The following is a 26,296-nucleotide window of genomic DNA, read 5'->3' as shown; positions in this document are numbered from 1 at the left end:
CCAGGCTGGTTGGGGGAGAATCTGCTTGTGAGCTCACTCGGGTGGCTCTTAGCAGACAGCGGTCCTCCATTGCGGTGAGCAAGAAAAATTCATTCCTTGCCACATGGGCCTCTCCATAATACAGCCCACAAGGAGCTGGTGGCTTCCCTCGAAACCGATGGTGAGGGAGCGAGAGCTAGTGCAAGAGAAGACCAGTGTCTTTGTATACGAGCCTCAGAAGTGACATCCTGTCTCTTGGGCCACATTCTGTCCTTTCGAAGTGAGGCAGGCGTCCTGACTCTAATCCAGTGGTAGAGTATGAAACACAAAATGATGTGTACCCAAGAAGGGAATCGTTGGATACCCTGAAAGGCTGCCTTCCATGCTTCGGTGGGAGTTTACCTCAGCTAGCCATCACCATATTCTTTGCATCCAAACTAGAACGTGAACTATGAGAAAATTTTGTCATGCCCGTCTGGGATCCTTACGGCACCTTGCCTAGAAGTTCCTTGCACCGGGGTGCCTGTGTGGCTTAGTCATTTCAATGTCTGACTCTTGATTTCAGTTCAGGGCATGGTCCCATGGTCTGTGAAAACCAGCCCAGTGTCTGGTTCTGCACTTGAGTGGGAAGGCTGTCTAGGAATATCCTTCTCCCTGCCCCTCATCCACTTGCATGTGCGTGTGTCTTCGCCCTTCATCTCTTCAAAAATTAAGAAGTAGAAGTAGTAATAGTGCTAGTAGTGCTAATTATTTTCACATCAGTGGATAATTAGACAACCTTTGTTTGGAGTGGGAGCTCTGATATTCACTAGCTGTGTGATCTTGGGGCAAGTTGTGTCCCCTCTCTGAACCTCTGTATTATATGACGCACTCGGTTATTAGACATATAAGTGATCAGTAAAAGACACTTAAAACCCTTCATTTCTTGGCATAGAATCCCTTCATAAAATCAATTCTCAGTGGCAGTTGTATCAGCAATTTGATATTTTTATTTTTTTGGAGCTTAACATTGAAAAATACTCTCTCACATGGCTATAGGGGATGGCAGCATCAGTTCAATAATGCTGTGGATCTCCAGTAAAAGGAACAATGAGATGGCTTAAGGTGTAAGTAATTACAGGAGCCTTTGTGCCCTGGTTGTGAGTGTTGATGGCTGCTGGGAAAGGGAGACAGACCTGCAGGGGACCTGAGAACTTTGTGTCTGTCCTGTGCACCCTTGCTCCCTTCTTGGGCTTCTGGGGTTTCAGGGGAGCCTGTGGTCCTTGAGGGTATTTGGAGGCTGTTCCAGAAGAGCATGAGCGGGAGCAGGAGGCCACCCAGAGACAGGCTGGACCTTGGGCCCAGAGTTGGCCAGCTTCTGCCTGAGGCAATGGTTCTTCCTTGAGACTTTGGAACTCCCTCTCTGCCAACAGAACAGCATTCTGTGTCTCCTCACTTCTGTTCTCCATCAGGAGGCACTCTTGGTCATGCAAGGAGGAGATGCTCTGCCAGTCTCTGTGTAGGTCATCGGCCATCTTCTTGTAGAGGCCTAAATTCCAGTGGGCAGCATCCACTTTCCTGATCACCTTGGCAAGTTTGTTCTTCACTTACAGGCAGTGTGCCTTCTCCTCCATCATCTTCTTTTCCAGTTGATTGAGGTGCTCTTCACATAGCTTCAGCTCTGCCCCAAGCTTCAGGCACAATTTCTGAATCTCACTATGCAGGAGGGTGTTTCACAGGTGAAAAGATACTTGCTCAGCTTAGTGGATTGTTGTGTTCCTGGGAGCTCTTCATTCCCCTGACGTGCCTTCTTCAGTGCCCGGATGGCTTTCCTTTTTACAGGGGGCTCCCATGTGAGGGCACATGATCAGTGGATGAGGAGGCAGTCTCCACCTGCCTCTTGAGCCCCCACCTTCCAGATGATCTCTAAGGAGCGCTAGCAGATGCATCACCGTCAGTAGGATCTGGCTGAGGGTGTGGTGTTGGCCCTGGCCCTCAGCGGGGGCCTTCCACGGCACACCTCCTTGAGTAATCTCTGGCTTGTCTGCTTCCCCTGCCTCTTCCTGCACTCTCTGTCCACAGTTGCCAGTGTCCTGAACCAGCAGGTCTGGACTTCCCTGAAGATCAGGGTGTCCTTGAATCTCTGGCATTTTCCTTGCAGGGGGTTCTTTATTGTCCTGGAGTGCTCCATAGATGGGATTTTCATCAGTCACCTGTTGAGGGCTCTTTTTCAAAAGCCTTTGCCAAACTCCCTTCAGCAGTTGTGTAGCATCTTCCATGGAAACATACCTGACATTTTGATTCGGGGCAGCCAGAGCAAGAATCTTTAGGGGGAGAGGACTGGCCTTCTGCTCAGGTGATGTGTCAGCTCCACAGGCTTGTGCATCCATGTCGGTGTTCTCCATGTATTTTCCAGATACTTCATTCTGGGCACAATGCCCATTTCTTCCTCTTAATCTGAGTCCACACTTTACTGTAATGAACAATACCACTGCAGTGCAAACCAAGATCTCCCAGCCAAACCCAGAGACTTGTGGCCCATATGGCAAACGTTCGTATATCACCAACCCAGAAGCCCACAGCTGCTCCAGCACAGCCCACAGCTGCGCCAGAACTGTGTGTGGAGACATTGTAATGGCCACCAGCTAGCTCTAGATAGCCTTGTGGCTTTGTCTCTAATCATCAGTGTCCTCTCGGCCACTAGAAACTGCTTGGAACCCCTACGGGGGTTCCGTCTCCAATGCAAACCAGTGCCTGGCAACAGGAGCTGAGGGAGTAGGGGTGGGGGAGGTGCACCTGAGTCTCCAAAGCAAAGCAGTTCAATAGAGAAGTGACAAGTCATTTTTTATTATTATTATATGCTGGTATCACTAAATAACATTGACATTTTTTACATAATATTACCTGGCTTTAATATAATTCCATAGTTTTTTTTATTGACCTGAGAGATATACCTCAGTGGCAGACATTGGATCGCTGTTTACCAAATTCGTTTAGCTTTTATTTTGCCTGGGCATGAACCTACACTACATTTATAAATTTCTCTTGAAATAGTGTGGTCATGGAACTGAATTGCATAAGGACATGCACACAAAAGTAAGGCACAACGTGGAGTGTACAGACCCATTTAAACAAAGAAACCAAAAACTCCAACACTCCTTCAAAATGACCTTTAAGAGCCCTGCACTGAAGGAGGGTGAGACTCTCCCTGGACTAAAACCGTGGTGCCTCCAACATCCTCCACCAGTGACTGGTTTTACCTGAGAGATAAAATACCTTCTAGAATGGAAGCCACTGTACTGAGGTTTAAATTTGTTAGAGCAACTAATGTTAACCAATACTATTTTCCTTCTCAATGTTCTCAGCAAAAAGTTAATTATCTCATCCTGGTGGATTTCTACCTTTCTGAAAAGAAATATGTCAACAGCTGAATTGCTTGATAGGTTTAAACTATTAGGCCATAAGAAATAAAGGCCACAACATGATAATTTTACACTAGGTAGCATAATATCTTACACACAGAATGAAGGAAAGAGTCAGTAAGGAAAGGAATAAACAGATAGTTCATAAATAGATTTTCCCTTCTTTGCTCTACTGTAAGACATAGTTCCTGGAAGTATGTAACCTAAATGAGAAAGTAATCACCTGATTTCTGAAGGTCTATGATTGTATGTAGAACCTCTCTATAGTCCACCTACTTGAGCTTTAGTAGACTGCAGAACAAAACACAACATATTCCTTTCTTGACCCAAATATACATTTGGGCTTGGGGTTAGAAGAAAGGAAAGAGAAGCATGCAAGAGGAAAGTCATCTAAATCAACATTTTTTCATTTTTACTTATAAGTTTTTGGATGATGTGTTTTAGGACATTAGATGCTATGTGGTGTGTTTTCACAGTGCTAAAGAATCAAGAACAAAATCACCTACAATTTATCACTATTATCATCTATTTACTAACAATATAATTACTCATTTATTCATTCACTGAGCAAATATTTATTGAGCACCTACATGTGAGGGGCACTCCAGGTATCCTGTTCCTATAGTACATCTATTTTGATGGGGGCCCAGAATCAATATGGGAAGTAAAGAGAGGAATAATAATAAACAAATAAAATAGCATGATAATTTTAGAGAGTGCTAAGTTCATGAAGAAAATTTTAAAAATTAAAAACACAGCTTATTGTAATAGAATGAGATTCTAAAAGAGTGTCACTGAAGACATGAGTCATGAACACTGCAACTCTTGTCATTTCATTCACTGCTATCCCTCCAGCACTTAGAAAGGGCCCTGGTATGTACTATGAATTAATAAATAATAGTTGAATGAGAATTGTAGGGTAAAGATCCTAAATGCAGAGTCATCCCAGAGTGTTTAAGGAACAGACAGAAAACTACAGGGGCCACAGTGTAATGAGCTGGGTACAACATGGTTTGCCAACTCACAGAGGAAGTCAGGGGCCCTATTATGTGGGGCTTTGTGGGCCATGGTAAGAGATCTGGATCACAGTAAGTAAGTAAGAGGTTCCACACTTTTCTTTGAGTGTAATGGGATGCCAGTAGATGATTATAAGCAGGAGAATGCTTTGATCTTACATTTGTTTTAAAAGGTCTCCAGCTGTTTCCTGGAGGCTGTGTCATAGGGATGGTGGACAAAAGCAGGAGCAAGGAAAGAGAAGTTGTAACTGGGAAGAAGGTGGGGATCTTGGAATAGACAGAGATCTATTTTGGTGGAATAATTCAGAGGGCACCCAGAATGGTGAGGAAAACCTGGGAGAATCCAGTTCAGTTTCATCCCACTCTAATTAAAAAAAAAAAAAAAAAAAAAAAAAAGAAAGAAAGAAAGAAAGAAAAAAAGAAAAAAGAAAAAAAGAAAAGAACATTGAAGTAGCTTAGCCAAATGCCTATGTTTATTCATAATTTTCTCTTTTTCTCCTCTCCCACATTTTGCATTAGAAATTCTTCAAGCTTTACTTCTCAGTCCCATTATCACTGCTTTCTTCTTTCTTTGTTACTGATCTCCTCAGGAAACTGGTGCTCACTTGAAATGATTCCCATGATTGTATACAGTGAGTTTTACACATACATTTTCAACCTCTTGCTGGGTGTTCCCCTGTGGATGTCTTATAACGAACCTAACAAAAACCCTTTATCCTCTCCCACCCTGCTCCTTCTCCTGAATAGTCATCCCTGTCAACCAGACAGAAATCTCACAGTAACTTAATCTTACTCTTCACTCCTCATCTCCCACATCCAACAGTTTTCAAACAGGCTGCTTCAGCTATACCAAAGTCTCCCAAATGGGCCACTGTCATCACGCCCTAGAACATAGCCACCATCCTCCTACTACAGAGAAAGATGGAGGCTTCCTGATGGACGGGGCTCCCCTACAGTGTCTCCAATGTCTCCACCTCACATTCCACATTGCTGCACCTAAGCATTCTGAAAGCCATGTTCTGGCCACTTTTCTGCTTAAAAGTGTCCATCATCTCCTCATCTCCTTCAGAATAAACCCAACATATTACAGCTAGAGAGTTAAGATCCTGTGGGATCAGATGTGCCTACCTCTCCCACCGAACCCTTCCTATCCAGTATATTCATCTGTGAAGTAGACTGTCTTGCCTTGTGAGAGTTTGTGCTAGCTAGTTCCTAAGAGGCCACCATGAGCTCACTCCCACTCTCATGCCTCAGGGAAGGACATCCTTCTTCCCTTCTTACCTGTCAGAGTTCTACTCATTCTACAATGCCTTACATGAGGCCCTTTCCCTCATAATGCAGCCCCAAATACTCCAATTAGAACTTTCCATGTCTTCCTCCACTATCCCAGGGAAATACTTACCTTCATTTCTAATTTTTGCCTGTTTCATAGCCATTCACATTACAATTAGAAAATATATCACCATAAACCCATACTCCAGAAAATTCCCAGAATTGCAGTTCTATATATATTAGGTACTTGAAATGTTAAAAATACATAAGCATCCTGGGATGCCTGGGTGGCTCAGTTGGTTAAGCAGCTGCCTTCAGCTCAGGTCATCATCCCAGCGTCATGGGATCGAGTTCCACATCGGGCTCCTTGTTCCGCAGGGAGCCTGCTTCTCCCTCTGACTCTACCTGCCACTCTGTCTGCCTGTGCTTGCTCTCACTCGCTCTCTCTCTGACAAATAAATAAATGAAATCTTTAAAAAAAATACATAAGCATCCTATAATGTAGACATTTACTATATAAGCCAGATTGATTAACAGAATCAAGATGCTTCCAACTGGTGGCCAAAGAGAATGAATAACTTAGTAATTAACAAAATAATTACCATGGTGGATGATTCCATTTTCTCATAATGCTTGTCCTAAGTGTACACCTTCCTCAGGCCTGTAATGTCTCCAATTTCCAAAAGCCATGACACAAATTCACTGCAATAGAAATTCAGTGAAATAGTTAAAGAGTATTCCCACCCCTGCCTCCCCAAAAAGTCTATTTCTACCATGCTTCCATCAGGCAGCCTTGGAAGGAGCCTCAGATGTAAAAAAACATTTGCAGTGCATTTAAGCTTGCATTTTTTCACATATGGAAAGCCCCAAATTATTTAAATTTTACTCTATCCTACAAAACCCATATCCATTCATTCATGCTTACCTAAACCCTAGTATATAATACCTATTCAACTTACTGAAACCTCTAATAAACAAAAAGGGAAATTTTTAGAGTAGTTTTACCTGGAAAGAGAATACAACATGATCCTAAAGATAGCAAACAGACAAAATAAACATAATAATAATGACTTAATATAAAAGATAGACTGGAATATGGCTTTCCAGGCACAGAAAACCAGTGTGTTTGAACTCTAAGAATGCAAACCCAAAAAAACTGCACACCCTATATGGTAGATGTAATTCTCAATGTGTTCTCTTACCCCACTATCAAGAATCCCATCCCTTGGTTTTGTAACTCAGTCCTAATATAGGTAGTTATATGAATGGATTTTGTATACAAAACTAAAATTCCAAGTCAGTTGACCTCAAAGTATGTAAATTATTCAAGCGAGCTTGACCCAGTCAGTTGAACACTTTGAAGCAGAGTTTTCTCAGGCTGGTGGCGCAAGAGTAAGAGAAAAATTAAAAGCACAAGAAAGATTCAGTGAGCCACTGCTGCCTTTGAAGATAGAGGGGCCATGTACCAAGGAACACAGACAGCTTCTGAGAGTGGTCCTGGCCAACAGCCAGCACAGAAGTAGGACTTATTCTTACAATCACTGGGACTGAATTCTGTCAACAGCTGAATGTGCTATAAGTGAATTTTTTCTCAGACCCTTAAGATAAGGCCAGCCACAGCTAAGCCCTTGATTTTAGCCTTGATTTTGACCTTGTGAGACCCTAAGCAGACAGCCCAGCATTGCTCACATCAACTTCTTTCTGACGTATAGAATTATAAGCTAATGAATAGGTGTTGTTTCAAGGCACTAGGTGTATTGTTATTTATTCTTCAGCAATATAAAATTAATACACACCAATAGTTTTACTACACTGTTTTCAAATTTTAAAGTTATTTAGTGGGCACATGGGTGGCTCAACTGGTTGTTTTTGGCTCAGGCCATGATCTTGGGGTCCTGGGATCAGTAACACCTCCAGCTCTCTGCTCGGCAGGGAGTCTGCTTCTCCCTCTCCCTCTGCCCCTCCCGAGGCTTGTACTTTCTCTCTCTCTCCTCTCAGATAATAAATAAAACATTTAAAAACAAATAAATAAATAAATAAATAAGGTTTTTAATAAATTCATTCTTGTATTTAAATGTCATCTGGGGGTGGGGGTGGAGGGACCTGAGTGGCTTAGTCGCTTAAGCATCTACCTTTGGCTCAGGTCATGTTCCTGGAGTCTGGGAATTGAGCCTCACATTGGGTTCCCTGCTCTTTGGGACATCAGTTTCTCCCTTTGACCCTCCTACTTGTTGTGCTCTCTCTCTCTCTGATTCTCCCTTTCTCTCAAATAAGTAAATAAAATCTTTAAGAAAGAATAAACTGTCATCCAAAAGGAATATTCCAGCACAAAACCACCCATCAGGACTGCCTACCACATCCTTCTGCTGTGGCTGTGAAAGGCCAGAGAGCATGCACAAACCACATCTTTTACGACTTTAGGGTGGAGAGAGGAGCCCCACAGCACAGATAAGTAGGATGATATTTTATAACACAGGGTAGCACCAGCTTGGTACTGTTTTCTTGGCCATGTGGTATCAGTAAGAGAACACTAAATAGAGAAACATTTTAAAATAAAATATGTTATTGTGCTCATGTTATAAAAATATAACATTTGAACTTTTACATAAGTAATGGATACATTTTAGAATAATTTCAACTTTGCACAGGTCAGAGAACCCAAGCTATAGAAGGTGTCAGGAAATTACTTTTCCATTTATTTCAAAACCAAAAGCCACACCTATGGCTAAAGTCAAATAACCGAGGGGCATGGAATTCTAAAAAGGGATATCTAGTCTATAAAGTACATTTTAAGGCAGAAGAAGTTGTTAAAGCCATTCAAAAGAAAGAAAATTTAAAAAGAAGTAAAGCTTCAGTTTTTTCTTCAATAGCACAAAAATAATAATAGCAACTCCAGGGATGCCTGGGTAGCTCAGTTGGTTAAGCATCTGCCTTTGGCTCAGGTCATGATCTCAGGGTCCGGGGATCAAGCACCAAATCGGGCTCTGCACTCAGCATGGAGTCTGCTTGTCTCTTTCCCTCTGCTCCTCTCTCTCTCTCTCTCTCTCTCAAATAAATAAGTAAATTCTTGGGGAAAAAAAAAAAAAAGAGTATCAACTCCACAGTGCTGTCAACAGGATTAAATGAGCTGATAAATGTCAGGAGCTCAGCACAGTGTCTGGCACATTTTGAGCACTTATGAAACGTCAGTGGTTGACAAATGGGTTGAGCTGGTTGGTACATAGCGAAAGCATCATTCTCTGTTCTGATGTCAGCAGATTCCTAAATATGCCAAATTAAAATGAGGAAAAGAACAGGAAAAGAACACACTGTTAGTATTGCTATTAATTAGGAGCATAGGGGAAGGAAAAAGAAGGGGTAAGAAAGGAAGTTATTGGGTGGCTTTATCATGGGACCTACAGAAATCACAAGATCCCATTAACACTCTGCGAAAGGATCCTGATCCAATCAAAAACAATCTCAAACTTGGTCTATAATTAATAACTGGTAACTAAGGTAGTGTGCTGTTATGGAAAAAGCCACAATGAACACAACTAAAATTTACTGAGTCTCTCTTGTGTATCAGGCACTGTGGACAATGCTCACATACCATTGTAATGAACTAGCACTTTGGCCTGTAAGATCGTGTTAGCTCTTTTTTTATTTATTATTTTTATTAACATATAATGTATTATTTGCCCCAGGAGTACAGGTATGTGAATCATCAGGCTTACGCATTTAACAGCACTCATCACAACACAAGCCCTCCCCAATGCCCATCACCCAGCCACCCTCTGCACACTGCACCCCCATGTTAACACTTTAGTTAACAAGACTCCTGCTCCTTTAATTAGGAAAACTTGACCCTGGGTCAGCCCTGGAGCTCTATTTCACTGGAACTTGATTGAGGCAGGGCGTCTGCTGGGTTACCAGGCAACATTGCTCATGACCAAAATGACTCCTGATGGCTAAATGTAATATGAATACATTCTTGGTGAGAAGCTATAGCTTGAAGTGACTCCTATAAACAGGCATGTCCCTCTGAGAACCCTGGAAGTTATGCCCCAGAGGTGGTTCTAAGAAATTGGGTCTTCTTTGCAATATGGGGTTTCTAAGCCAAGGTGGGCTCCCCTCCACTCTTTCTCTCCCACAAGAGCCGTCGGCTGGGGGCCTACCAAGGACAGCAACAGCAGCTTGCTGGCAGCCGAGTGCTCTGCTGTGAGGACCCCAGCCACTGAAGGAGGGACCCCATGCTGCCCTGCAGGCCAGGGTTTCCTGGCTTATATTCTTCTAACTGGGTTGGGAGCCAGTGTGGCCTATGGTTGTTTTATGGTATCTGCATAACTTATCGAGAAGACATTCTGGTAGGCATTACAGGTAAGCACTATAATCATCTTCATGTTTAGAGAGGAAAAAGACATTTAAACTTCCCACATCACTCAACCAGCCAGAGGTAGGACCAGATTTGCATGGAGACAGTCTGACTGCAAAGTGTGGGCTTTGAACTACCACTCCAGTCTCCTACAGAGTTGACATTGGCATTCACTGGTTGTATGAAGGTGGGCATGGTAAACACCGCGACTGCTGGTTTCTGAATCTTTAAAAAATATAAAGATTATAAATGCAAAGTATGCATCTGAGGATTATAAATATATAGAAACAGCCAGCATGGGGCATGGCTTAAGGCAGCCACCCTTCCCTTTGGTCCTGCACACTTAACCCGGCAGGGACTTCCACGTGCAGCTGCCTGCAGACCCCAGAGGACTGACAGGGGGTCTAGGCTCGAAACCCAGGCAACCTCTCCACCTGTTGCTCTGCACCAGGCCCCTTGCAGGACCTTCTTTTTCAGATTCCTCATCGATGGTCCTTCAACCTGAGCCCAGGTGTCAAAGTGCTGATTTGTCTCAGGTTTAGACTCTGTGTCTTACATTCTTTGGTTCTCTGACTTGTAGGCCCTGTACTCACATCCTTGCTAGACTTTGTCCCCCTTCAGTGAACCTGCTGAATGACAGCCCCGCCTGACCCCAGTGTCTGCTTTTCCCTCAGAACACCATACATCTGAAATGGTTGACGTCAGGGACGGAAGGATAGATGTCTAAAATTTTCCATGATTTCGGGCTCTAGGTCCATTCCTTCACCTCACTATCATCCGGGAAATGTTGACAGTAAAAAGATATTCAAAAATGCCCAGAGGAATTTTTTTTTTAAAGAAAATCAAATCATTGAAGGAAGGGTAGTTGACACATGACATAGTGAAAATATGAAAGAAATTCATGCACCCAGACTATGGAGCTTACCTTCCAAGGAAGCATTTAGGGAATGTGGTCAGTTTTCTTTTTCTGTCTTTGGTCAGATTCCCTTGTTTGCACATCATCTTGTAGAGTTTCTCGCCCTATTCAGAGATTGTTACCCAGGTGTCTTGCTCCATTCCTAATTTTAAGCCTATCAAAAAGGAAACCAAGGACAGGTAACAGAAAAAGTCTCCTCACTCACTCTTCCTGCATGAAACCAAAATTTATTGCATATTCAGCATGGGCAGGGGGGTGCAGATACAGAGCACTCTACCACAGGGCACCTGGGTAGCTTGGTTGGGTAAGTGCCTGCCTTGGGCTCAGGTTATGGTCTCAGGGTCCTGGGATGGAGCCCTGAATCAAGCTCCCTGCTTAGCAGGGAGACTGCTTCTCTCTCTCCCTCTGCTCCTCCCCATGTGCATTAGTTTTCTCTCTCTCTCTCTCTCTCTCTCTCACACACACACACACACACACACAAATAAATAAATAAAACCTTAAAAAAAATACCTGAATTTGGACCATAGGGCAAAGAAAGAAAAGGGGTCAAAGGGAAGTTAATGGGTGCCTTTATCATGGGAACTACATAAATCACAAGATTTCTGTGATTTTTAGTTTCAATATTCTAACTACAAAATTTTTTGCTAGAATTTCTATTTTTTACAATGAAGGAGGAATTACCATTTGTCAGTAACAGAATGATTTTTATTAAGAATAGAGCCTGTTAACATAAACAAATTAATAGAACATGCTTGTTTGCTTGCTTTGCTTTCCTCCTTTTTCACTTCCTTCTTTCCCTCCTTCCTTTTTCACTTCAGATTTATCTATATGCATAGCTATTCTGAAAAAAAATAAAGGTTCAACTTGAAACATTTATTTTACCTTTGAAATGATTTGCTATGCTATTTGAATTGATTGCTTGATTCAACAAAACTTAAAGAATCAGCTATTCATAATCTTTGTTTTAAACTTTTCTAACAGGCTCTCCATCCCAGATCAATCAAAGGAGTTAAGTATTTGAAATGCTTTGGTAATTCTCAAACAAATGTGTACTATGAATATTTTAATAGAAGTAGAAGCTTTGCATGTTCTTCAAGGGAAAATTTCTGAAGGTGGAAGAAAGGGTTCTTTGTGTCCTGAAATTTCATCAGCAATGAGATATTGTGCTCTTAAATCTCTGGGAAAAATGAATAAACACTGCTTTTTGTCTTATCAGTTATTTGGTAAAGAAATTAGTAGTAACACAAGGTGAATTGCAGAAATGTGCTTAATTGCAGATAAACTTCACATAACTGAATATTGCCAGATCAAGTATCTTTTGCAAATCTTGCTAAAACATAAAGCAATTTTGAGCCAGTCCTCCTCATATGAACACAGTCCTTATTGGGTTGCATTATATTCAATGGCATTGTAACAATTTTAAAATGTTAATGTATATCCAGAGTGCTTTATTCTATAATTAGGATACTAACATATTTGGTCTAGGAATGTTCAATGTACTGCTAAATATATAACTGTTGAAGGCCCTACGGCACTGCATTGTACTACTGAAGTCTGTCTCTTACAGGAAAACTCCATAGTGATATTTTCAAAATAGCAAGAATAAAGTGCAAAGAAAACTGACATTTTAAAGCAAATGAAATTATTTGTGTAGACTGAACGTTTGCATGCCTTCCAGATTCATATGTTATTCAACATGATGGTATTAGGAGGTAAGGCATGTAGGAGGTGATTAAGTCATGAGGCTAGAGTCCTCGTGAATGGGATTGGGATTAATGGCCTTATAAACAAGACACAGAGAGATCTCTTGCCCCTCTACCATATGAGGACACAGTGAGAAAATGGCCATCTATGAACTGGAAAATTGCTGTCGCAAGTCACTGAATCTGGGACTCCTGGCCTCCAGAAGAGTGAGCTACAAATTTCTGTTGTTTATAAGCCACCCAGTCTGGGGTATTTGTTATAGTGGCCTCGACAGACTAAGATACTATTTAAAAAACACTGCTGGCCACAATATATTATTTTACTAAATATTCAACATTTTTCTTTTCTTTTAGTAATAATATTAGAAGTATTTACAATGTATTTTAGGGGTGCTTTGGTGGCTCATTCAGTTAAGCATCTGCCTTTCGCTCTGGTCATAATCCCAGGGTCTTGGGATGGAGTCCTGCATTGGGCTCTCTGCTCAGTGGGAAGCCTGCTTCTCCCTCTGCCTGCTGTTCCTTCTGCTTGTGCTCTCTCTCTCTCCTTTGTTGTGTTAAATAGATAAAATATTTAAGAAAAGTATTTTATCATGAGTCTTAGATCACATGGGAAATCTAAGTGAACATCATATGACTTTTTCCTTTCTCGCAATTTCTGCCTGTTATTGGCTTTCTTGCTAAGTTAGAATCTTCATAAAGTATAATACTGCCCAATTCATACACCCACCCTTTTGCCATTCTCTTTCTTTCAAAATAGCTTCAAACCATTCATGTTTCTACTCGGGTGTTTTTGCCACACACACAAACGATTTATTTTTTGCTGTGTTATGTATCTTCCATCCCCTGACAACAATGTGTCCACTGCTATGGAAGTCAGCTGGAAAATGATGGGTAAAGTTGAAGAACAAATATTATATCAATATAACCATTCAATTCTTAACAATTCCAGGATCACTGAATTCTTAAAAGTATCTTTGATTTATATGTGGACGCATTCCTGGAAAACTATAAACTCCCAAAATTGAACCAGGAAGAACTTGACAACCTGAATAGACCAATATCTAGTAACGAGATTGAAGCAGTGATCAAAAACCTCCCAAAAAACAAGAGCCCAGAACCTGATGGATTCCCTGGGGAATTCTACCAAACATTCAAAGAAGAAATAACACCTATTCTCCTGAAGCTGTTTAAAAATTGAAGGAGAAGAAAAACTTCCAGACTCTTTCCATGAAGCCAGCATTACCCTGATCCCCAAACCAGGCAAAGACCCCACCAAAAAGGAGAATTTCAGACCAATATCACTGATGAATATGGATACTAAGATTCTCAACAAGATCCTAGCAAACAGGATCCAACAGCACATTCAAAAGATTATCCACCATGACCAGGTGGGATTTATCCCTGGGCTACAAGGATGGTTCAACATTCGCAAATCAATTAATGTGATAGAACAAATTAATATGAGAAGAGAGAAGAACCACATGGTCCTCTCAATTGATGCAGAAAAAGCATTTGACAAAATCCAGCATCCATTCCTGATTAAAACGCTTCAAAGTATAGGGATAAAGGGAACATTCCTGAACTTCATCAAATCTATCTATGAAAGACCCACAGCAAATATCATCCTCAATGGGTAAAAGCTTGCAACCTTCCTGTTGAGATCGGGAACATGACAAGGATGCCGACTCTCACCACTCTTGTTCAACACAGTATTAGAAGTCCTAGCAACAGCAATCAGACAACAAAGAAAAATAAAATGTATCCAAATTGGCAATTAAGAAGTCAAACTCTCTCTCTTCACAGATGACATGATTCTATATATGGAAAACCCAAAAGACTCCACCCCCACACTACTAGAACTCATACAGCAATTCAGCAATGTGACAGGATCCAAAGTCATTGTACAGAAATCAGTAGCTTTCTTATACACTAACAATGAAAATACAGAAAGAGAAATTAGAGAATTGATTCCATTTACAATAGTACCAAGAACCATAAGGTACCTGGGAATAAACCTAACCAAAGAGTAAAGGATCTGTATTCGAGGAACTACAGAACACTCATGAAAGAAATTGAAGACACAAAAAGGTGGAAGACCATTCCATGCTCTTGGATCAGAAGAATAAAAATTGTTAAACTGTCTATACTGCCTAGAGCAATCTATACTTTTAATGCTACTCCGATCAAAATTCCACTGGTATTTTTCAAAGAGCTGGAGCAAATAATCCAAAAATTTGTATGGAATCAGAAGAGACCCCAAATCGCTAAGGAAATGTTGAAAAACAAAAATAAAACAGGGGGCATCACACTACCTGATTTCAAGCTTTACTACAAAGCTGTGATCACCAAGACAGCATGGTACTGGAATAAAAACAGACACATAGACCAGTGGAACAGAATGGATAGCCCAGATATGGACCCTCAACTCTATGGTCAAATAATCTTCGACAAAACAGGAAAAAATATACAGTGGAAAAAAGACCATCTCTTCAATAAATGGTGCTGGGGAAACTGGACAACTATATGTAAAAGAATGAAACTTGACCATTCTCTTACACCATACACAAAGATAAACTCAAAATGGATAAAAGACCTCAACGTGAGACAGGAATCCATCACAATCCTAGAGGAGAACATAGGCAGTAATCTCTTCGATATCAGCCACAGCAACTTCTTTCAAGATATGTCTCCAAAGGCAAAGGAAACAAAAGCAAAAATAAACTTTGGGGACTTCATCAAAATCAAAAGCTCCTTCACAGCAAAGAAAACAGTAAAGAAAACAAAGAGGCAACCCACGGAATGGGAGAAGATATTTGCAAATGACAGTACAGACAAAAGGTTGATATCCAGGATCTATAAAGAACTCCTCAAACTCAACACATACAAAACAGACAATCATATCAAAAAATGGGCAGAAGATATGAACAGACACTTCTCCAATGAAGACATACAAATGGCTATCAGACACATGAAAAAATGTTCATCATCACTAGCCCTCAGGGAGATTCAAATTAAAACCACATTGAGATATCACCTTACACCAGTTAGAATGGCCAAAATTAGCAAGACAGGAAACAACATGTGTTGGAGGGGATGTGGAGAAAGGGGTACCCTCTTACACTGTTGGTGGAGATGCAAGTTGGTGCAGCCTCTTTGGAGAACAATGTGCTTTATATGTGTAAATGAAGAATATAAAAAACAAAATATGTGTTTATATATTAAATGCAGTCAGTACTCAGGAATGGAACATTCTAACTCATAACATTATTATATTACATGAAATCAAACATCTGAACTAATTAACATTCCTTTCCTCTATGTCCAAAAATGTTGTTAAAGTTCCTAAAGTAATAAAAGAAGGACTTTTAAATGAATTTTCATCTCAATAATCAAATATCCAAAGTGTCACTTTCATTTTGTCTTTTTAATATTCTTTTGCAATATTATTCTAGGTTTCAAAAGCAAACAATACTGCCACAGAATATTTCTCAGCTGTTTAATGAACCCCGCAATAAGAATCAGAACAAATGAAGGGAACATACCAAGATTACATTGACCTAATCGTCAATAAATGGAAAGATACAAATGCCAATCCATTATCATTGCTCACAGATGAAAAATACACACTCTGTGAAACCACATCATTCCATATAACTGGCACGAATAGAAACAAAAAAATTTTTTGAGTATGAATTCACATTGTCTTTTACTAGGCCTCACCATAATTTTGGCTACACTGCCATGCTGGATTTGAAATGTCAAGAGGAACTCTTCTATGGCAGTTTTCTGTCTAATAACAACAGGTAGAGAGTAGTGATGTTACTTGTATCCAGCCATTACTGGCATGACAGCCTTCAAAGCAAAGATCCAGAACGAAAAGACATATGACAAAGGCCTGAGTCAGCACCTGCACCAATTTAAAGTGACAATTTTCATTCATCTCCTGGAGAGTCACTAAACAGTAATTGTGGGTAAACAGGAGGTGAGCCACAAAATGGTAAGGGTGGTTTAGAGAAATAATTTTGTCACACTGTGCTATTTTTTGTTTCTTTGGGTTTTCTCAAATGGCCTATTTTATTTGTTGAGTTCTAAGTAGAGGCAGGCATGGTTGGCACTCATTCTCCCAAAATCTTGTCCCCATTATCTTTTCAGCTCCCAAATAACCATACAGTATCTTTGATCAGATTAACTATTCCAAAAACAGATTTTCAAATGATTCTGTATAGTTCAGGGTCTTTAAAAATTCCAAATTATCCAAGAGTCAGAATAGACTTTTATTAGATGTTAGTCTATAATACACACACACAAACACACACACACACACACACATACGTATTCACATATGCCATAATCCCATTAATAATAACAATTTATGATAAAAGATGGAATCAAACTATCAGAAGATTTCCCCCATCAGGAAATAACTCTGTTTTTAAAAGGAATTTTTACCTTTTCTTTCTTACCCTTACATTTTTAATTCATATTCGTATCCTATACAAAGTAGCAGCACCTAGTAATACATGCCAGATAGGTAAAAATGGCTTTAATGCCTTGTTACCTCCTACAAAAAATCACTAAGTGAGAAATCATGATAAATTGGTGGGAGGAAAAGATCAAACTGTATATGTCTACACACCCTCCTCCACAAATGTGTCACCTTACAGGGCCAGTATCACAAACAAGCATCAGTTTTTCAGACGCGGGATCCCCCCTTCCACAATCAGACTGAGATTAGCTGAGTGAAGCCAGCACTGCTGCTTAAAGGATCCCACAATCCCACTAGTGCTACTCCCCTTTTAATCATACTCCAGGTAAAGAAAATAACAAGAACCACACGCAACCTAATTAGTAATAAAATATTGGATTTACTTTAAAACGGATGTAATGTATTCTTCCCATAGAATAACCGAGGAAACACAAGTTCATGTGCCAGGCTGATGCTCTTTACCCTGCATACCGAATGTCCTGGGCCAGTCACCCCTGTAAGCTGGGTCTTCCTTCCTTCCCTTCCTACCTGGATTGTTTGACCCTGGCCTTGCTCTCTCCATACCCTGCTGACTCTTCCTTCAATATTTCTTCAGGCCATTCCTTACTTCAAAAGCCTTTGGTAGCTCACCACTGAACCAAGTGAAAACTTGGAAGCTTGCTTTTGTGCTTCTCCTTAAACTAACCCCATCCTATCAAACAATGCCATTTTCCACTGCATTATTCTGTGGCCCTGCCACCCTTTGTGGCTTTCCTCCTTGTCCTGACATGCCCATCAAGCTACCCAGCTCTTCTCTCTGCCTCAAGAAACACTTTCTTCCCTTTACAGTGTACCCAGATCCTTCATGAAGCCTTGCCTAACCATTACAACCCATGCATTGACTTCCCTTGGATAATAAATTATTAAATTCAGAACTAGGCAAGTCAGGGCACCTGGGTGGCAGTGAGTTAAGCCACTGCCTTTGGTTCACGTCGTGATCTCAGGGTCCTGGAATCGAGCCCCACATCCAGCTCTCTTCTCTGCAGGGAGCCTGCTTCCCTCTCTCTCTTAGTCTTCCTCTCTGCCTACTTGTGATCTCTCTCTGTCAAATAAATAAATAACATCTTAAAAAAAAAAGAACTAGACAAGTCAGCATGAGATTGCATGTGGCCATTGCTTCATGGACAGAATGCGAGACTGTTAACTGACTGTTAACAATCTGCCAAGGCAAGTAACAGGTTAATTTGCTGTACCAATATAATATTTTGAAAGAATAGGTTAGATCACCTAATAATTTAAATTGGAAAGACAGGGGATGTCTGGAGGGCTCAGTTGGTTAAGTGTCTGCCTTTGGCTCAGGTCATGATCCTGGGGTTCTGGGATCCATCCCGACATCAGGCTCCCTGCCCAGCAGGGAGTCTGCTTCTCCTTCTGCCACTTACCCTGCTCATTTTCTCTCTCTCTCCCACTCTCTCTCTCTCTCTCGCTCTCTCGCTTGCTCTCTCAAATAAATAGATAAAATCTTTATAAATAAGTAAATCGAAAGGCTAATGGTTCCTTTTTAAAGTTTATGTGCTAGGCACTTTCTATCACTAATTTTAAAAATCATAAATAATTTTAAACATATGTGTAAACATGAATGTATATATACATACAACAGGCCTCAAAATATATGTTACCAAATTGTATGTTACTAAAATGTATGTTACCAAATTACCACTTATTTCAAAATAAGAATTAGTGATATAAAAATGGCTTCAAAATTTTAATCATAGCACTTTTTTAATAACTTCATTCTAAAAAATAAATTTGAATTCTACTTATCTATTAAGAACAGTAACGTACAGAGCATGGAAGGGGTGTGTGTGTGACTCAATTGGCTAAGCATCTGCCTTCAGCTCAGGTCATGATCCGAGTCCTGGGATCCAGCCCCATTAGCCCACGTCAGGCTCCCTGCTCAGTAGGGAGTCTGTGTCTCCCTCTGACCCTCTCCTCCATGCTCTCTCTCTCCCTCTCTCTTTCTTTAATAAATGAAATCCTAAAACAAACAAACAAAACATGGAAAAGCCTAACAGTACTTTTCCTTTGTAGAAATTTAAAAATATTTTTTAATGAAAGAATAATTTATTAATGCCATATGCAGGAATTTACAAACCTCAATGGATCTAAAATATAATTCTACAGGAAGTGTTGAAAAGGAATGGAATTAAAATTGTCATTCATTAAGTGTAGAATATCCAAACTGAACAGTCTCCAGGCACTGATGTTTTTTCCAAAAAGAGAAAAATCCAAGGGGCATCCCTGAACAAATCACTAATTACTTAGAAGCTATACAGTTTGCAAGTTTCTCACTCTTAATTCTGCATAGTTTTCCATAATGAATGAGGTTTTTCTAAAACCGATACTACTATAACTCTCAGTGGAAATACTGGTATCTTTTCAACAGTGTGAGTTTTAATGAGATGGAAGCTAGCCAAGTACTGTATACTCAAGCTAGGAAACAGAAGAAACTGCCAAAAAATATTATTCAATACATCAAGAAACTGATATCTAAACAAAGTATTTAACCTTAATCCTGATGATCAATGGTGTGAATGCATAAATTTCTAAGAGATATTTTAAAAATCACAATTTACTCACATTATGAATAATCAATGCTAAAAAAAATTACTTTTTGGAATAAATCTTTTCTTCTATCAAATAACATAAGAAGACTTCCTGGCATCTAAAGTCATTTGACATTACTTATGACAAAAAAAAAATTAAAGATTATAACAGATTTATCCTTTTAAAACTAGAAGTAACTCCACTGACCTTTATCCAACTCCTAAGAACACTCCTTTAAATTAATACGATTGAAAATTTAAGTGTATTAGGAAGGAACTAATATATCTTGATAGTCTTTTCAACATTAAAAAGTTATGCTACTTTTTTATTAAGAAAGTATTCAATAGTACTTATACTACAGTATTATGGTTGTTAATGTAATTATGGTTTTTCTATTTTGTTGATGATCAAGTAACAATAAATATATGTTATGTGGATGATAAGACGTGAAGATAAAGATAGCTACAATTCAAAAAATGATTCTACTTAACTGAAAAGAGGATACAAAACTACAGAGGTTCATGTTTTTAAGCATTTTAAATATCTATGCATAGAAAGAAAATGGAGAAATTTTAAAATTCTCATTTACTTTTTATGTGATGAAATTATCTAGTATTTTCAATTTATTTCTCTGTTATTTCCAAATTTTCCCTAATAAGCAAAATTTAATTTAAGAAACTCAATGGGATTAATATCTTTAAATGGCCTAAAATATTTATATTGAAAATGACAGCAGAAATATTTCCTTAAAAAAATCAATTCACACTAGGAGGAGTCAAGGTGGTGGAGAAGTAGCAGGCTGAGATTACCTCAGCTGGCAGGAAATCAGCTAGATAGCTTATCTAAAGATTGAAAACACCTACAAATCCAATGACATATCGAAGAGAAGAAGAACAGCAATTCTAGAAACAGAAAATTAGCCACTTTCTGAAAGATAGGACTGGCGGAGAAGTGAATCCAAAGCGACAGGAAGATAGATCCTGGGGGGAGGGGCCGGCTCCTGGCAAGCAGTGGAGCAATGGAGCACAAAATCAGGACTTATAAAAGTCTGTTCTGCTGAGGGACATCGCTCCAGAAGCTAAACCGTGGTGAAGCCCACATGGGGTCAGCGTGGCCTCAGATCCAGCAGGGTCACAGAAGGATTGGGGGTGTCTGGGTGTCGCAGAACTTACAGGTAATTAGAACGGAAAAGCCAGCTACAGAGACAGAGCTGAGAGTGAGCTCTCAGCTCTGGGTTACCTTGAACCGGTCGCAGGCTCGGGGAGTTTGGAGTGTGGCCGAAGGACAGGCAGACAGGAGTTTTTGGCGCTGTTCTCTAAGGGCGCACTGAGGAGTGGGGCCCCAGGCTCTCGGCTCCTCCAGGCCAGAGACCAGGAGGCTGCCATTTCCATTCCCATTCTCCGGAACTCTATGGAAAGCGCTCAGGGAACAAAAGCTCCAGAAAGCAAACCTGAGCGGATTACTGAGCCCGGCCCTGGGTAAGGGCGGCACAATTCCGCCTGGGGCAAAGACACTTGAGAATCACTACAACAGGCCCCTCCCCCAGAAAATCAACAAGAAATCCAGCCAAGAACAAGTTCACCTACCAGGGAGTGCAGTTTCAATATCAAGGAGAAGAGCAGTATTCCAGAGGAGGAGAAAGCAAAGCGCGGAACTCATGGCTTTCTCCCCATGATTCTTTAGTCTTGCAGTTAATTTAATTTTTTTTCTTTTTCAATTTTTTTCTCTTCTGCTAATTTTTTTTAACTTTTACCCCTTTCTTTTTTAACGTTTTTTAACTAGTTTATCATATATATATATTCTTTTTTATACTTTTTTTTATTTGTTTTCTTTTTTTAATTGTTTCTTTCTTTTTTTTTCTTTATGAACCTCTTTTTATACCCTTTCTCCCCCCTCACAATTTAGGATCTCTTCTGATTTGGTTAAAGCATATTTTCCTGGGGTTGTTGCCACCCTTTTAGTATTTTACTTGCTCCTTCATATACTCTTATCTGGACAAAATGACAAGGAGTATAAATCCACCACAAAAAAAAGAACAAGAAGCAGTACCGAAGGCTAGGGACCTAATCAATACAGACATTGGTAATATGTCAGATCTAGAGTTCAGAAAGACAATTCTCAAGGTTCTAGCCAGGGTCCCAAAAGGCATGGAATATATTAGAGAAACCCTCTCGGAAGATATAAAAGCCCTTTCTGGAGAAATAAAAGAACTAAAATCTAACCAAGTTGAAATAAAAAAAAGCTATTAATGAGGTGCAATAAAAAATGGAGGCTCTCACTGCTAGGATAAATGAGGCAGAAGAAAGAATTAGCAAATAGAAGACCAAATGACAGAGAATAAAGAAGCTGAGCAAAAGAGGGACAAACAGCTACTGGACCACGAGGGGAGAATTCGAGAAATAAGTGACACCATAAGGTGAAACAACATTAGAATAATTGGGATTCCAGAAGAAGAAGAAAGAGAGAGGGGAGCAGAAGGTATACTGGAGAGAATTATTGGAAAGAATTTCCCCAATATGGCAAAGGGAACAAGCATCACAATCCAGGAGGTGCAGAGAATGCCCCTCAAAATCAATAAGAATAGGTCCATACCCTGTCACCTAATAGTAAAATTTACAAGTCTTAGTGACAAGGAGAAAATCCTGAAAGCAGCCCAGGAAAAGAAGTCTGTAACATACAATGGTAAAAATATTCGATTGGCAGCAGACTTATCCACAGAGACCTGGCAGGCCAGAAAGAGCTGGCATGATATTTTCAGAGCACTAAACGAGAAAAACATGCAGCCAAGTATACTATATCCAGCTAGGCTATCATTGAAAATAGAAGGAGAGATAAAAAGCTTCCAGGACAAACGAAAACTGAAAGAATTTGCAAACACCAAACCAGCTCTACAGGAAATACTGAAAGCGGTCCTCTAAGCAAAGAGAGAGCCTACAAGTGGTAGATCAGAAGGGAACAGAGACCATAAATAGTAACAGTCACCTTACAGGCAATACAATGGCACTAAATTCATATCTCTCCATAGTTACCCTGAATGTTAATGGGCTAAATGCCCCAATCAAAAGACACAGGGTATCAGAATGGATTAAAAAAAAAAACCCATCTAAATAATGAATACTGTTATGCTGAAAATAAAAAATAAATTAAATAAATAAATAAAAAATCCATCTATATGTTCTCTACAAGAAACTCATTTTAAACCTGAAGACACCTCCAGATTTAAAGTGAGTGGGTGGAAAAGAATTTACCATGCTAATGGACATCAGAAGAAAGTAGGAGTGGCAGTCCTTATATCAGATCAATTAGATTTTAAGCCAAAGACTATAATAAGAGATGAGGAAGGACACTATATCATACTCAAAGGATCTGTCCAACAAGAAGATCTAACAATTTTAAATATCTATGCCCAAACGTGGGAGCAGCCAACTATATAAACCAATTAATAACAAAATCAAAGAAACACATCAACAATAACACAATAATAGTAGGGGACTTTAACACTCCCCTCACTGAAATGGACAGATCATCCAAGCAAAAGATCAACAAGGAAATAAAGGCCTTAAATGACACACTGGACCAGATGAACATTACAGATATATTCAGAACATTTCCTCCCAAAGCAACAGAATACATATTCTTCTCTGGTGCACATGGAACATTCTCCAGATAGATCACATCCTCGGTCCTAAATCAGGTCTCAACCGGTATCAAAAGATTGAGATCATTCCCTGCATATTTTCAGACCACAATGCTCTGAAGCTAGAACTCAACCACAAGAGGAAATTTGGAAAGAACCCAAATACATGGAGATAAAACAGCATCCTTCTAAAGAATGAATGGGTCAACCAGGAAATTAAAGAAGAATTGAAATAATTCATGGACACAAATGATAATGAAAACACACGGTTCAAAATCTGTGGGACACAACAAAGGCAGTCCTGAGAGAAAAATATATAGCAGTACAAGCCTTTCTCAAGAAACAAGAAAGATCTCAGGTACACAACCTAACCCTACACCTAAAGGAGCTGGAGAAAGAACAAGAAAGAAACCCTAAACCCAGCAGGAGAAGAGAAATCATAAAGATCAGAGCAGAAATCAATGAAATAGAAACAGAAAAAACAATAGAACAAATCAACGAAACTAGGAGCTGGTTCTTTGAAAGAATTAATAAGATTGATAAACCCCTGGCCAGACTTATCAAAAAGAAAAGAGAAAGGACCCAAATAAATAAAATCATGAATGAAAGAGGAGAGATCACAACTAACACCAAAAAAATACAGACAATTATAAGTACACACTATGAGCAACTCTATGCCAACAAATTTGACAATCTGGAAGAAATGGTTGCAATCCTAGAGACATATAAACTACTACAACTGAACCAGGAAGAAATAGAAAACCTGAACAGACCCATAACCAGTAAGGAGATTGAAACAGTCATCAAACATCTCCAAACAAACAAAACCCCAGGGCCAGACAGCTTCCCAGGGGAATTCTACCAAACATTTAAAGAAGAACTAATTCCTATTCTCCTGAAACTGTTTCAAAAAATAGAAATGGAAGGAGAACTTCCAAACTCATTTTATGAGGCCAGCATCACCTTGATCCCAAAAGCAGACAAGGATCCCATCAAAAAAGAGAGCTATAGACCAATATCCTTGATGAACACAGATGCAAAAATACTCAACAAAATACTAGCCAATAGGATCCAACAGTACATTAAAAGGATTATTCACCACGACCAAGTAGGATTTATTCCAGGGCTGCAAGGTTGGTTCAATATCCACAAATCAATCAATGTGATACAACACATTAGTAAAAGGAATGATAAGAACCATATGATACCCTCAACAGATGCTGAAAAAGCATTTGACAAAGTACAGCATCCCTTCCTGATCAAAACTCTTCAAAGTGTAGGCATAGAGGGCACATACCTCAATATTATCAAAGCCATCTATGAAAAACCCACCGCAAATATCATTCTCAATGGAGAAAAACTGAAAGCTTTTTCCGCTAAGGTCAGGAACACGGCAAGCATGTCCATTTTCACCCCTGCTGTTCAACATAGTACTAGAAGTCCTAGTCTCAGCAATCAGACAACAAAAGGAAGTTAAAGGCATCCAAATCAGCAAAGAAGAAGTCAAATTATCCCTCTTCGCAGATGACATGATACTCTATATGGAAAACCCAAAAGACTCCACACCAAAACTGCTAAAACTTGTACAGGAACCCAGTAAAGTGTCAGGATATAACATCAATGCACAGAAATCAGTTGCATTTCTCAACACCAACAACAAGACAGAATAAAGAGAAATTAAGGATTCAATTCCATTTTCAGTTGCACCCAAAACCATAAGATACCTAGGAATAAACCTAGCCAAAGAGGCAAAGAATCTATACTCAGAAAACTAAAGTACTCATGAAAGAAATTGAGGAAGACACAAAGAAATGGAAAAATGTTCCATGCTCCTGGATTGGAAGAATAAATATTGTGAAAATGTCTTTGCTACCTAAAGCAATCTACACATTTAATGCAATTCCTATCAAAGTACCATCCATCTTCTTCAAAGAAATGGAACAAATAATGCTAAAATTTATATGGAACCAGAAAAGATCTCAAATAGCCAAAGGAATATTGAAAAAGAAAGCCAACGTTGGTGGCATCACAATTCCGGACTTCAAGCTCTATTACAAAGCTGTCATCATCAAGACAGCATGGTACTGGCACAAAAACAGACACATAGATCAATGGAACAGAATAGAGAGCCCAGAAATAGACCCTCAACTCTATGGTCAACTAATCTTTGACAAAGCAGGAGAGAATGTCCAATGGAAAAAAGACAACCTCTTCAATAAATGGTGTTGGGAAAACTGGACAGCCACATGCAGAAAAATGAAATTGGACCATTTCCTTACACCACACACGAAAATAGACTCAAAATGGATGAAGGACCTCAATGTGAGAAAGGAATCCATCAAAATTCTTGAGGAGAACGCAGGCAGAAACCTCTTCGACCTCAGCCACAGCAACATCTTTCTAGGAACGTCGCCAAAGGCAAGGGAAGCAAGGGCAAAAATGAACTATTGGGATTTCATCAAGATCAAAAGCTTTTGCACAACAAAGGAAACAGTTAACAAAACCAAAAGACAACTGACAGAATGGGAGAAGATATTTGCAAATGACATATCAGATAAAGGACTAGTGTCCAAAATCTATAAAGAACTTATCAAACTCAACACCCAAAGAACAAATAATCCAATCAAGAAATGGGCAGAGGACATGAACAGACATTTCTGCAAAGAAGACATCCAGATGGCCAACAGACATATGAAAAAGTGTTTCCATATCACTCAGCATCAGGGAAATACAAATCAAAACCACAATGAGATATCACTTCACACCAGTCAGAATGGCTAAAATTAACAAGTCAGGAAATGACAGATGCTGATGAGGATGTGGTGAAAGGTGAACCCTCCTACACTGTTGGTGTGAATGCAAGCTGGTGCAACCACTCTGGAAAAAAGCATGGAGGTTCCTCAAAATGTTGAAAATAGAACTGCCCTATGACCCAGCAATTGCACTACT

General features: G+C 39.7%; 2 long non-coding RNA genes across 2 annotated transcripts; one reads left to right on the top strand and one right to left on the bottom strand.

Moving 5' to 3' along the window:
• The first annotated feature begins 1,572 nt into the window (after positions 1–1,572).
• Positions 1,573–16,914, top strand: LOC116575091. Its single transcript, XR_004279603.1, has 3 exons — positions 1,573–1,688; positions 3,488–3,493; positions 16,904–16,914. It is a non-coding gene; the product is annotated as an uncharacterized LOC116575091 (long non-coding RNA).
• LOC116575090 lies at positions 6,275–13,493 on the bottom strand. Its single transcript, XR_004279602.1, has 3 exons — positions 13,366–13,493; positions 10,945–11,089; positions 6,275–6,370 (listed from the first exon to the last, which is right to left on the bottom strand). It is a non-coding gene; the product is annotated as an uncharacterized LOC116575090 (long non-coding RNA).
• Positions 16,915–26,296: the final 9,382 nt, after the last annotated feature.

Source organism: Mustela erminea, chromosome 16, assembly GCF_009829155.1.
Source record: "Mustela erminea isolate mMusErm1 chromosome 16, mMusErm1.Pri, whole genome shotgun sequence".
Classification (NCBI taxonomy): Eukaryota; Metazoa; Chordata; class Mammalia; order Carnivora; family Mustelidae; genus Mustela; species Mustela erminea.
This window is presented reverse-complemented; position numbering and strand designations above follow the sequence as displayed.